Genomic DNA, 14,718 nt, shown 5'->3' on the forward strand with positions numbered 1-14,718 from the left:
GAGGTGAATGCCAAGGAGTCTCTGAGCCACTCCATCAAGCAGCCCCCCCCCCCCTCCCAAAACCCAGGGGAACACCAGCCAATGAATTACAGATTAGATCATTGTTACAGGATCATAACAGTGATCTAATTGCCAATTTCTCTTTTTAATTGAATTTGGTGGAGTGAAGAGGACGGAGATAGGATTCCTGGGACTTTGTGTGGAGCCGATTGGAGCCGGTCCGATGTTGACCGGGCGCGATGGTTAATGAGGGAAAAAATACTGGAGCTTGACATTCGCCTGCAAACTGGGCGTTGGCTGCAGAGACGTCAGGCCTAATATCCTCGGCCGTGCTTCTTCTCCGGACTGAATCTGTTTTTTTGAGGGTGTAGGCTCGCCGGAATTAGTCAAATGATATCGACAGTGTTATGAATCACAGTTAAACGTAATCAATGGAACTGGGTCGCACCCTTATGTTGTTGACAGTCTGCAATAGTCTGTTAGCTGAGCTGTTTTCCTTTCAGTTTTTTTTGGTTGTGTTTGTTTTTTATGCAAATGCCTTTAATCTGAGCCTTCAGGCTGCTTCTCTGTGACCTGACATGAGCTAATTATAGTTTGTCTGAGTCTGCCCCCCTACCCCACCCCACCCCCTACCCTATTCACAGTAGATCTGCAATTTGACCAAAGCATAACACCCCCATATCAGTCACAACATACACAGATAATAGCACATATCAGAGTACAGAATTCAATTAATAAACAGCAGCAATGGGAGAAGAAGACAAGTACAAACAGAAATACCAAGGTGTAGAAATAAGTACACATTACTTATGAGCAAAGGAGTATTAGCAGAATGATGAAAACAGATGATGAACAGATGAAATACCTTTGACATTTTACTTTGTGATCCATTACAGGAACTTACACAAGGAAAACATCTGAAACTGAAGATGGAACGACACAAGAAAGATGGGAAATCCATTCCATTGAGAAGATTCCAGAAAGTGGTTCCAGAACTCTATTATAAAGGCAAGATTTGACTATCCATCCCTCCATGTAGTCTATCATCCATCCATCCATCCATCCATGTATACAATCATCCATCCATCCATCCATCTAGTCTATCATCCATCCATCCATGTAGACAATCATCCATCCATCCATCCATGTAGTCAATCATCCATCCATCCATTCATCCATCCATGTAATCAATCATCCATCCATCCGTCCATCTATCCATCCATGTAGACAATCATCCGTCCATCCATCCATCCATCCATGTAGATAATCATCCATCCAACCACCCATGTTGTCAATCATCCATCCATGTAGACAATCATCCGTCTGTCCGTCCGTCCGTCCATCCATCCATCCATCCATGTAGAAAATCATCCATCCATCCATCCACCCATGTTGTCAACCATCCATCCATCCATCCATGTAGACAATCATCCATCCATCCACCCATATTGTCAATCATCCATCCATCCATCCATCTTCTTCCACTTATCCTGGTGTGTATCTCCTGGGGTTTGGAGTCTCCTCTCGGTTCTTCTGGATGTGGAGGAGCAGTAACTATACTCTAACTCCTCCTGGACGTCCAGACTCCTCCCCTTACACCAGAACCTCGTTTCTAAAGCTTGTTTTGTGTTCTTTCGATTGCAACCCACACCTCAGACCAAAGGTGAAGGTAAGACCATAGATCAACTGATGACTCAGACCAAGACCTGAGCCTTGGTTTGGACTTTGAAGTTCACAAATGCTCTTAGTTTAACAACCAGGAGAGTTTATTTGTGGAACTTTTCTGAAATGTTTGAAATGCAAATTTTCCCCTCACCCATGCTTTTGTGAAGGGATGTGACTTTTTAACCATGACACCATAGATATCAGCTTGTCTGCACTCACAGCCGGACCTTCAAACCCCTGCATCCAGCCTGGTCAGATGTGCATAAATGAGCTCCAGCGTGCTGTCTGATTATAACTGGGTTAAATTAGATGAGATAAGTTAGCCCACATCTCCTGCACAGCCTTGGTTGAGAGCTGACAAGCTCAATACATCTGCTGTGGCTATGGTAATTGAGATGGGGAGGGGAGGGCACCGGTGGTTGGATGTGGAGGAGTGATTTGTGTGTACATGAATGTGTGAGTGAATGGGGGTGGGGGGTGGATGGAGGTGGTGGTGGTGGTGGTAGCGGGGGGGGGCAAGGGGGGGCTCCCTCTGTCTCTTGTTCCTCAGTACCTGTCATTGATGAGGAGCCAAGGAGAAGCTTCAGCTTGAAGCTGTCATCGGCCCTCTGAATCTGTCTGCCTCACTCTATCATCCCTCCTCCTCCTCCTCCTCCTCCTCTTCTTCTTCCTCCTCTCTCTCTTTCTGTGTGATGTGGATGCAGAGTGTGTGAGTCGTGAGGCAGCCGGCGAGTGTGTGCGCAGCTGAATTCCGCGCGACCGACTCTTGAGGCGTTTAGATCGGAAGACGCTGGCGAAGCGACTGGGGTGCAGGCAGCCCGCCGCCCTGACACCGCCGAGACCGACGCTCCCTCTCCCGGACCGACAGGCCAATCGCAGGCCACCGCTCGCCCTCCCTCCCTCCACAGCAATCTCACTCACTCTCTCTCCTCCCTCTTCTCTCTCTCTCTCTCTCTCTCTCTCTGTCTCTCTCTCTCTCTGGTTTTCATTCCTTTGCGTTCTATCTGTGCATCCCCTCCTCCTCCTCCTCCTCCTCCTCCTCACACCTTTTGGTCAGAAGAGGAAGAGGAAGCCCAGCCCGGGGAGAGACGCTGAGAGGATGAAACTCTGACACGCCGACAGACCACAGGGAAACAAGAGCACAACTGTGAGTACAGCAGTCCTTTCACCTCTCACTCAGGCTTAACGCTATCACACACCTCGACTCGCACACAAACACTCACACGTGTTCGACTCTGCATCCACTTCAGCACTGACTTGACTCTGCACATCCATCCACAGCTCAAGTGTCTTTGTCTTTTCCAGTCAACAGTCCAAGAAGTAGTAGTGCAGGCTTGTGTTTGCAGTGTTTCTTTATGTCTGCTGTTTGAGCTCTGTCCTTTCTTGTTTTATTATTTATTGCAGTCAAACAAAAACAACCCGCTGGAAAAAAAAAAAAAAGTGTTGCTCTTACTGTACTTTGCAATTCCTCTCTCACTAATGGTTTTTGCCTCAAGTCAACAATGCATTTTTATGTTTCTTTGTTTGGCTCAGAAGAAAAATCACCCTGGCTATATGCAAGGTCAACTGAATAATGTTTCACACACTCCGCCTCATGTTGTCAGCTTCTTTTGTCTGCTGTTTTTATTGCCAATATAGGCGTGCAGGATCACCACATGAGGGAAGCGTCCCTGTTCTTATCTCCCATCTTAAACGTATAAGCTGCTATAAGCCAATAGATGCCTCCGGGGTGAAAAAAGGGGGCGTACTTTCTTCTCGGCGGCACAAGAATCCCGAGCTCTGCTTATTGTTTAGCGCTCAGCCAGGGGAGGTCTGCACGCCGGGCTGATCTGCGCCGTTTGCGCCACACTATTTTTTGATTATGTTCCTGGTTCATCTCTGGCCGAGGCGATTTCCTATTTCCTTCTCCCATTTCGAGAGCGGGGAGTATAATATGATAGCGACTCACATGCGGGGAAGTGCAGACAGTGGATCTGTGCAGAGGACACAGATTGCATTTCCCCCTGAGAATGCTCTCGCTGTATTAAAGGCACTAGAGGGCTGCTCTGCACTTGTCATCAGCTCCGCTAGTAATGCTGGCGAGAGGAGAAAGTAGACGTGGTGTTTACGGCCACTCTCTCATTTAAAGAGCTCCCATTGGCCCCTAATGCCACAGCTGCATCACACCGGCCCATTGCAATCCAGGTTATATTACATTTGTAAGGCCTGGGATATTGTGCAGCGGCGCCTCACTTCGCTTTGACAATCCTTCGAGCAAATGTGGAAAATGAAAAGACATATACGTTAAACATCCTGCAGTATATTAGATTTGTGGTTGTAGTCTAAACTCCTGGAGTGAGGAGTAGTGAATTTGCATTTTTATGATGTGATTTAACATGGATCACATGCACCACAGCACCTGTTTGTATGCCTTAAATTGATTTCAGATTACTCCTTTACTTGTTTGTACGTCTCCGAGTCGTCGCTTTTTTATCGCTTTCGTTTGGAACACGAGCCTCCTGGCTGCTTCGGGTCGTTTCGTTCCAGTTTTGCCTTAAATACGGGGCAGGTTTTGAGTGTTAGGAAGTGACTCTGAGGCCCAACGATGCCTCATGTCAGCGAAAGTGAATGAAAAGCCAGAAACTACTCCTCCTCCTCCTCCTCCTCTTGAGTCTGGCCTTCACGAATCCACTAAACCCTCGTGGTTCAGTGCTGACAGACACACAACGTTAAATCAAGGTAAACAAGACAATTATCTCTGCTCTCCTGCTCTGGAGTCGCCCCCTTTTTCCCATGCAGGGATTATCAGAAGAGGCTGGAAGAGATTTAGTGTCCTACATAAGAAACCGACCCCGCTGCATCACCTGTAACTACCATCAAAGCCACAACGCCGAGATCACAAAGACTACATCACAAAAAAAGTAATTTTAACTCTCTCAATTAACGCAACTTTCATTTTGGATTTGCCTGTGGCTTTCATAGAAAATTCATGCAATGTCTGCTTCTGACTTGGTCACTGAAAGTCGATTTGCATTTATCTTCAACACGTTTTATTTTTCTTTTTTTTTTGCATTTTATTCAAGGGATTGTAATTGTAATAGGCTTTTTATGCTAGGAAACATATTTAATTACACATCCTTTCATAGAAATAGCCCAGAGCTGCAGTTAATGTGAGTTTGTGATCTCGACAGTTATTAAACCCCACTCGTGAAGGCGAGATAACTTACTGTCATCCTATATTTATTACTATCAGCTCCTGTATCTGCACTTATTGATTAGATGGTTCGTAACCAGTCCCGATCATCAATACAGATCCGTACAAGGCGAGGGCTAGATAGTCTTTCCACTCTCCCTGAAGGCTCAATTACACAGCACGCACAAGGAAACGTGGGGGGAAGGAGATCAGCTTCTGACAAGGTCAAATTATATATGTCGGCTTCAAATCATCCCGTTGAAGTATAAATGCATAAAGAAAAAGACACACATGGCAAGTCAATAAATGTTGTATATCAGTCTTTAAATATTCAGACACTTTGCTGATTAAATTATTTCCACTGGAGGGAGGGGGGCCAATTTCTGCTCCTCCTGTGTCTTCACTTTCATTTTCAGGAAAAATCTCCACCTGACTTCAGGGTATTGGATGCCAGTAATTGCACATCTTGAATAAATGAGTGATGGAATTCACTAATTTGCCAACTTGTTACCATTTAAATGATGCTGATTACAATTGCAAACCCATCATATGTTTTTCAGGCTCCACTTTGTGTCGCGGTGCAGAGACAGAAAGTTGAGGCTTGTAATTGGTGCTTTGTGGGGCTATTTGCTTTGGTTGGCATTCGGAGACAAAGGAACACACAGTCTATTCACTGCTCATGAATGCCACAATTCACAGATGAAGGACATGTGTTGCAAATATTGAAGATATTTTTTTTTCTTTTGGTGGAAAGCCAAAAACGCTGGATTGACTTGTCGAGAAAGACAGCGAAGGATAGCCTCTCCTCAAACCCTTTGTGAAGGAAATGATAATTGGTGCAGGCGCAAAAACGGCAGATTTAACATACGGGTTCAGACGACATGTATGTTTACTTTTTGTTTTACTGATGTGCTAAAAACAGGCCTGTTTGCTGCTGTTTGGTTTGTAGTTTCATGTTGATTTCCATGTTTAGTTTTTTTTTTTTTTTTTTACTGAACATCCTGAGTGATGACATTAATTATATTTCCTCCAGCCAACAACCCCAAACTGCTGAAAATGACCTAATGATTAATGATTAACCAATGCACTGACTAATAATTGTATCACTGGAGGTCAGATTGGTAGGAAGTTATCAATAAAACCCCTGATTAGTTCCTCCATTCATCAACCCACACAAACAGCTGAAAAACGTCCATTAAATGTCTTGAATTCCACCAGACGACCTCAGCCTGTTATCTGGTGCAGCTCTTTAAATGTAAATGAGTGATTAATCATCCGAAAAAATCAACGGAGCAGTCAATACATCGACGACCAGTTAGCCGTTGGAGGTGAAGCTGATTTTAACCTTTTAACCAATGGTTCCATCATCTGGAAGCTTCCACCTCAAATCAACTCATTGCATTTTCTCTAAAACATTAGAAAAAATGACAGTCACACCATCATGAAGTTAGATGACTTTTTTTCCATTTTCAACAATCTGAACCAATAAAATTAGTTTAAATGAGGAATTAATCTTCCAAATTGATTTACAGATCTGTCAATATATTGACGACCAGTTACCAGTTGGGGGCATTGCTGCATTTAGTTGTTTTAACTGTTGTATTTTTCCAGAAATATCAGAAAATATGCAAATCTCATCGTTAACAACAGGTGAGCTGTCCTGTTAAACAAACCAAACCATTAATAATTATATAAATGAGTAAATAATTGTCCAGATTACTCAACTATGAGATAGAACCAATTTTTATTCACCTCCTGGTGATTTCTCAATAGATAAACTAAATGCATTAGTTCAAAACCATCAAAACGACAGTATTTTGACGATAGCAAATAAGTCCAAACCCTCAAAAATTAATAAAATGGATAATTAATTGTCCAAATTTAACCTTTAACCCTCAAAGACCAAAAGCATCTACTGATCTAAAATGTTTAATACCTGTTGATCCACTAATTCTTTAAATACATGTAAATAATTGGTGTAAAATGCAGTTTTTCATGTTTTCATGGTCATTAGATATGACCCATTTGGACGCTCAGAGGCTCTGTAGTGAACGTGGGAACACCGTCCTCTTCTACAACATTGATACACCAGTAAAATCCATGGAGTTGGATCAGTGACAGTGGATGGAGACATTTATGTTCAGTTAATAATCTATTTCACTGAGAAAGTCAGTTTTTCTTCAGTTGTTTCTGTTTTGATATAATAACCTTTGAATTTACTCTGAACTTTAATGAACATCTACATGATCAGTAAATTAAATACAGGAAAATACATGATTTACACTGAAAAATGCAACATGCATAGGATAATATTTGAATAAATGATGATAAATTACTTAGAAAAGGTTAAATATGGATGGAAAATGTTTTTTAGGGTTAAACCTTAAAGAGTAAAGTTTGCATCTGACGTCCAACTACACAAATACCCAATTTTCCACTTTTTGTTGGTTTTACATTTCAGTAAACTCACATATTTGGGAAACCTGTGCTAACAGTTTGTATTTTGCATCAATTAGCTAAGTAAACAAGGCTAATGTAGAAGCACAGCATCGAAAGCATTGTAAAATTATTCACCAATGTTCTACCTTTATTAAAGAAATAGAACATATGTGCATTTAATAATGTTGATCCACAGCATTTTGGCCCGTTTTTGTTAAACAGTTGAAACCGAGGTTGATTATTTTTTTGATTTTCCTAAAATTAACCACACTGTTTGAACTTTATTGTCCGCAAATGAGAAAACACGAAGAAACAGGGTGCAACTAAAAGAGATGAAACATAATTTACAGAAAAAACTAAATCGTCAATAAAAGCTGAGCTACAGGCGATTTATCCAGTTCAACCATTCTGGAATAAATAACCCATTTACTATGTTGTGATATTGACATTTAAGCTGAAACAGTGCGTTTAAGTAGTTTGATAAAATATGCACAGGTTGCAGATATTGATTTAATACAGACTCTCCACTGTTACAGTATCACCAGCTGTTTTCACCTCGTGTGAACTGTCTGACGTCTGGTTTCACATATTAGTCATTTCTATTTTTAACTCACAAAACACACATTCTAACAGCAAGGGTTTAGAGTTGTGTACAGTTCATCTCAGGATAAAATAACAACAAAAAAAACACCTGATGTCACACTTTTACCCCTCCAAAAAGACAACTTTGCTGCTAGTAACTTAAAAAATGTGTCTCTTTTTTTTTTTTTTTAAATAATATAGCGGTGATGAATACAATCACTGTTTGTTTTATTTTGGTTTTTTTTTGGTTGGAAAAATTTAAGGGAATTTAACTGTGCCCAGTCTCCCCTCTTTTACAAAATAGAACTATAACCATGAAACTGAAGTGATCTGCATGGATAGATGGCATCAAAAAGTACAAAAAAATGGATTCTGTACAGAGTACGGTGGCGGAAAATGTTGTGAAAACTATGGCTTTAACTCACAAAACACAGATTCTAACATCACTGGTATCTCAGGATTTTTTTTTTTAAAAAATGGACCTGATAACACATTTTTTACCAAAAAGAAGGCTTTGCTAGTGGTAACTTTGGGAATGTGTATAAACTATGGTTTGTTTCCAACTGGAGGAATTTAAGGTATTAAAACTGCAAAATGGAGCCATAAACCTAAAACCAAGACACCAAAAATTGCAAATATATGTACTATAGGAAATATGGTGGCTGAAAATGTTGTGAAAACCATGGTTTTATGGCGTCCCTGTATGGACTTTTGCCACTTGGTCACCATTTAATCAGCCTGCACCCCCAGCGTTAACCTTCATTACCTCTCAGTGTCATTCTCCACAGGGTCACACAAAGTATCATCAAATATTTATGATATTAATAACTGCCTTTAGGACGGGAAAAAAGAACATAAATAAATCTGCTCTCCAAAGCGTGCGATTAAGAGGTCCATTTCATTTAATAAATGGATGAAGGAGAAATAAAAGGGCAGTCCTAGAGCAGGAGGACGCAAAGACGGAGACGCTGCAAAGCTTCATTTATAAGTGTGGTTTTAATGTGTAATGTACATGCAATATACAGCAGCGGGGTGTTTTCTTCCATAAATGTTTGCATTATCTTCTGTTCAGTTGTTCTTCTGAGAGCAAATGTGAGCCTGAGAGAACTCATTGTTGTGGATGGCATGAGCATCCCCGTTCCCAGGGGGGGTAGGATTGGGGGGGGCATTGGCCTCCCACATCCACAGACTCCAAATAGACAAACATGCTGACGCCCACACACATGCGCACACATATGTACACAGGCCTGTTTAGCATGGAAACGACTGAGGCAAGGCCCAACATTAATTATCTGTTTTTCAGCCGAGGTCTGGTGACAGTGATTAGAGTAGTGAGGTTTTGGGGGATTTTTTTGGAGAGCGGTGCACACGAGGCCTAATGAGGAAAACCGGCCTCTCCATAGAGCTCTCTAGACGTACTTGATCTGTTCTGCAACTAAGTGTGTGTGCACAAGTGTGTGGGTGTGACTGTCGATCACATCCTCGGGCTTCGACAGCTGATGTAAGAGTCGAGACGCTCCCGATGAGGAAGGGTCCTCACATAATTGCTGTTTAATTGTCTTATCGTGATGATTAATGTTCGGTGGAGCACTTAAGCGGTGGTGGCGTGACGGCGTACTTCCTATAGTACAGGTTTTTGTACTTTTTGGTGCCTCAGTTTCAGGTTTATGGCTCCATTTTGCAGTGTTAATACTATAAATTCCTCAAGTCTGAAACAAATCACAGCGATTGCACTTATCTCAGTTATATTGTCAAATAAACTAAGACACACTCCCAGAGTTACCCCCAGCAAAGTCGTCTTTTTGGGGGTAAAACATGTGATATCCATTTTTTTTTTAATCCTGAGAGGAACTGTGAGTGACTCCAAACCAGTGCTGTTAGAATCTCTGCTTTGTGAGTTAACCTTTCAGTATCAAGGTGAGCATATTATTTGCACTTCATGTTATAAAAGGTCATATTATTTTTCACTATTTATTTTAGGTCAGAATTCAAAAGATGTTCATTCTCACTAAAATCAGCAATGGAAAATTACTACAATGGCACCCTTCTCCGAAGTGAGTAAAAAATGCACGAGACATTTTTGCATTTAACATTTTACTTAGCACAAAAAATAATAAAGCATATCAACTAATGTTGCCATTAATCATTGACATTGACTGCAAGATTCAAAAAAGTAAGTAAGCCTATTTTTATGTCATATTGAAAAAAACAAAAGCACAACGTCCTTGAATTTTGATACAACGATCTTTAAATTTAATTTATTGCTACTATTTCTTGTTGTAATGAGTCGAGACCATGTGTCAAACAGATCCTCACTTTCTTTTCTTGGTGCTGTTGGTTTATTTCAATAGTTCGCATTTGTTGCTGAAACCTCAGTTTCACACATGTGATGATGTAGTTTAAGGTCTATTCACCTGTTGACCTCTGCTGAGTTAGAAATTAACCTCAGTCAGTGTTTCATGTGTCAAAATGTTGTGAAATTTACTGACATTATTACCTTGCTCACTACTTAAAGATAGCTGTAGAAAAGTAGGAAAAATATATCTGTCATTGTGTCATCCATCTCATCACCTACTGGGCTGTGGCTGTTCTGATGGATTTCATTATGTTCTTTCAGTGAATATCCACACTATATCGCAACATGTGCCTCCTCAGTTTCCATCCGAAACACTAAAACTATAATTTATCATCACCAGCGCCGCCTCAAAAGTAGTCGACCAGGAAATAAGTAGAGTTGAGGCAAGAGAAAATGTTGCATATCCAACAAAATCACTAATGAGTAATATTAGCCTCAGACCGCTGTGTTTGCTGAAATCTGGCAGGTCATTTATGGTAGATTTTTGACTTTGCAAATGACAAAACTTGGTTGATTCACATGTGATTAAGATCCCAGATGATCTCCACAATAATTACAAATCATTAGATGTCCACAGGTTTTTTTTTCCCAAACGTGACCAGGTCAAGAGAGCAGCATAGACATAGATACAACAAACCTACAAATAAATAAAATACAATGTCTAGTTATAAACAGTAAAAAACCAACATTAATAAAATAAAAGCTAAAGAACAAACTGGAGTGATGGTTTACTTTAAATAAGTATTAGCTGCTAGCTAAAGTTGGTCCACATTGTTTTTATCTTTCCTTGTGTTAGTCATGACCTGATTTATTCTGTTGCTTTCTAAATTCAGTTGGGTATTTGCAGGTATAGGTATAGGTGTACATGAAATAGAAATCCTGTTATGTCCTCAGTCGTATTCATAGTCAGGTTCATATGTGTTGAAATATTACTTTTTTTAAAGTCAAAACACATGTAGAGATGCAGTAAATTAACAGCACAGCCACTAATACTAATGCAAACTAAATGTCCACTATCATATTTTATCAGAAGATTAGGATTAATATAGAAGTGAGTTGATAAATTAAGTGAAGGTAAGAGTTTATTTCCATTTTTGCAGCTACATTACAGTGTAAGTACATTGGAATTTCTGTGTTACTCTTGACTCGAAGAAAAAAAGAAAGAAATGTTCACACTGTAACACTTAGTTATATGCATAGATAGGTAAAATATATACACACAAGACTCATAAGAAACTGGAACATAGCACAGAGTATTGCATCTTAAAAACATGATATTGCACCTTGAACATTAATTTGCACCTTGAGGGCTAGCGAAATCTTGTATCCTGATCAATATACAGTATAGTCCTTGATATAGAGTGAGATTTTGCACAAAACCCGATTTAATGATGTCTTTGAACATGTAAAAATGCATCTCTGCTCTAATTGTGCCCCTCTAGAAGGTTATCTTGCATGATATTCCTGTACTTAAAAGTGAATATCTTGAGTTGGTGCATTAATTTTGGTTACAGTGGAAAATACCTGCATGATTATAAAGAATTGGACATGTTTATCAAATATGATGTTAGAGGATTGTACATATTTTTGTAGTCGAATCAGCTCTCAATTTAAAGGTTCAAAATGTTACAGTTTGAATTGGAGTTTGTGTTGTGTTGCATTGGCTAACTGATCATTTGTAGTAGCCATTGATGTCTAGTTTTGCAAAATGCTGCGACTGTAGAAGAGCTGAGGGGAGCTTAGGGTATGGTAAAGCTTTTGTTCCCACAATTGGGTCTTCATCTGGGTCACAAAGTTAATCTGCATTTCAAGTATTAAAAAAATGCCAAGAAAAGCATGCATTTAATAGTACTGGCTTATAAGACTGAATCAGTATTGAAAGGCTGGTGCATATTCTTTTAACCAATGAGGAGAAAAGCAAAATGCACTTTTCCAGCCTTTCTAAAGTATTTATCTCTATCTGATTTAAATAGCAAATATATTATCATATATCAACCCATGAAGCTCTGGTTTACTTGTTCAGAATCATATTAAAAGCCTAATAATACTATGAAATGGTTGTAAAAATGGTCGGGTATGTTCACTTATACACAAATTATCTGACGATTTATAGGTAAGGCCTATTGAGAATCAGGTCACGATTGTTTATCACTTTATTAAAGTGGGTCCTAGAAAATCAGTTTGTGAAATGCTGCTCTACATAGATGTCAGTGTGTAGAGTTTGTTACAGTACACATGGGAAATAAGAGTGTTTTATTTATGTTTATACATTTATACATAAATATGATAAATAGACTTGATCAATTTTAGTGTAATGGTGCAAACTGACAACGAAAAAAAATACTTCAGAAGCAGATTTTTCCAAAGATGGTTTGATCTGATGTACAGTACAGCTACATACAGTAAATCCTCATGTATTTCAATACGGTGCTATTAGCTTTAGCATTCACACATTTCCTGAGAAGAAAAAACCTACATCAGTGTGTTCACCACATGGATCGGGTCATATATGTTTTCTGTGAAGATAACCATGTATAGTAAATGTAGCAGCTAGAACTCTGAGTGCGGATTTACAACACAAAGATGCAGTCGGAGAGGGTCCTGTGTGGAGTTTACATGTTCTCCAAAGACATAAACACTAACTGGTGAACTGGTTGATCTAAAGTACTGTAGGTGTGAACGGTTGTTGGTCTGTGTATGTCAGCTCTGTGATAAACAGGTGATATGTCCAGGACCAAGATATCGATGCATTCCATATATTTAGCCATTTAATGTCAGAATTTTTCACAGCTGAACATTAACCACGTTCCTCACAGACTCACTGATGATTTTGGGGATCATTTCTGGCGATGGATCAACATAAACAGAGAACTAATATGTTGTGCAAGTGAAGTGATTTTATTAGATTATAACTAAATGATGAATCGGATATAATTAATATCCAATTTATGTAATGATAGTTCTGAAATATCCGAGAGATACCCTTCCCCCATCACCCCCCAGACCAGGGGTGGGCAGTCTGTTTTGGAGATCAATAAGATCAATAAGCAAAACCCAATCCTGCTCTTCATGAATTATGTATAGTGCATTATTATGCATTGTTATAACTGTTTTTATTAGTCATCAGTCACTGTTAATGATGGTCTTCATAAGTAAAACTTACTTTTTACTGAATTGACAAATCCTCTGAGTTGCATTGTGTTGATTAGTCTTGTAATAAACATTAAACACAGTGATCTTTGCTCCAAATCTGACATTTGTAATTTGTAAATGTATTTTTTATACAGCGACAGAGCACACTCATACATTGACCTAAAACAAGGACAGATGTGTTGTACCAGGTTATAACTGAATTACTAATTTCCACCTGTAGTCCCTGGACAGGTTGATGTTACAGTAAATTATTAAAGGATCTCATGAGTTTGTAGAAAAAGTGTCCAGTTCAACATACTCCACATAAGGCTTTACCTTCAACTTCAGTAAATAAATACGTATCTGATTGAAAACTCTACATCCTAAATCAATGCTTTAACAGAAACTGAAGCCTTCTAGGACTAAAAGTTAACTCATCTGTCATAAATTTCAGCTTCTGATAGATTTAAGACGTACAAAAACGTTTGTTAGTTTTAACAATAGCAGTTGCCTTCAACATGTAAACATTGCATATTTCCCTCCATTTAATTTAGATCCCTAATTTCCTATTGACTTCACATAGGCTGATGAAAATGACTGAATGAGTCATGAATGATGATGAAATTGGTTGGAAATGTACATGTTATTATGTGTGTTATTGGGAAACCTGTAGCTCTAATGCATGAATGATACGATCCAGTAATGAATGTGGTGTCTGTGTTGATTTATTCTGCTGAAACCAGTGCAGCACCTAAGTTTACACATCTCCCAAAAGCTCTGATAGGTCAACTTGACTACTAGCTCTTCATTCTCCTGCTGAAAACATAAAAACTTCAGAATTCTAAACAGACCTTTTTCACTACAGACATTCTGACCAATTGAGCCCAAAAACACTGTTGTAACTGGTATCATTAATAACACCTTCATCTCCTTTAGGTGTTTCCGTTTCAGGCCTTTTAATTCGTACATGGTGGTTCACTGGAATGACCCAGTGTTTCAGCTAAGTGGAATAGAGACACGGTTAACGTTATCAGCAACACGAGGGCTCGACCTGCTTTTACAAACCAGAATGTCTGCTGTGGAAAAGGTCGGAGAGTGGACACCCTCGGAGGCAGGACGAGGAAATATATAAGTTGAAAACACCTTTATGTTACCATTAAATGTCCTGTTTTGGGTCATATTTAGGTGAATAGAGGTGATGCTTAGCAAATGGCACATACTGTAAAGTCTAAGTCCTTACTTAGCACCGTTGTCCTTTTCACCCGGCTGCATGGTCAGTAGTTTCACTTTCAGTCACGACTTTTGGTTTATTTTGGTTCATTTTCAGACGGTCATAAAGATACTAGTCAGCTAACCCAGTCGCACACAAATA

At 39.6% G+C, this 14,718-nt stretch overlaps 1 protein-coding gene across 1 annotated transcript in view; it reads left to right on the forward strand.

Annotated features, from left to right (window-relative positions):
* The first annotated feature begins 2,684 nt into the window (after positions 1–2,684).
* The window catches only part of LOC115423903 (RNA binding protein fox-1 homolog 3-like), a 716,495-nt gene continuing 704,461 nt past the window's right edge, over positions 2,685–14,718 (forward strand). Inside the window, exon 1 of the mRNA XM_030140918.1 lies at positions 2,685–2,812. The gene's annotated coding sequence lies outside the window, so the exon portion shown is untranslated. The remainder of the gene's footprint in view (positions 2,813–14,718) is intronic.

This window comes from Sphaeramia orbicularis, chromosome 8 (genome assembly GCF_902148855.1).
Source record: "Sphaeramia orbicularis chromosome 8, fSphaOr1.1, whole genome shotgun sequence".
Classification (NCBI taxonomy): Eukaryota; Metazoa; Chordata; class Actinopteri; order Kurtiformes; family Apogonidae; genus Sphaeramia; species Sphaeramia orbicularis.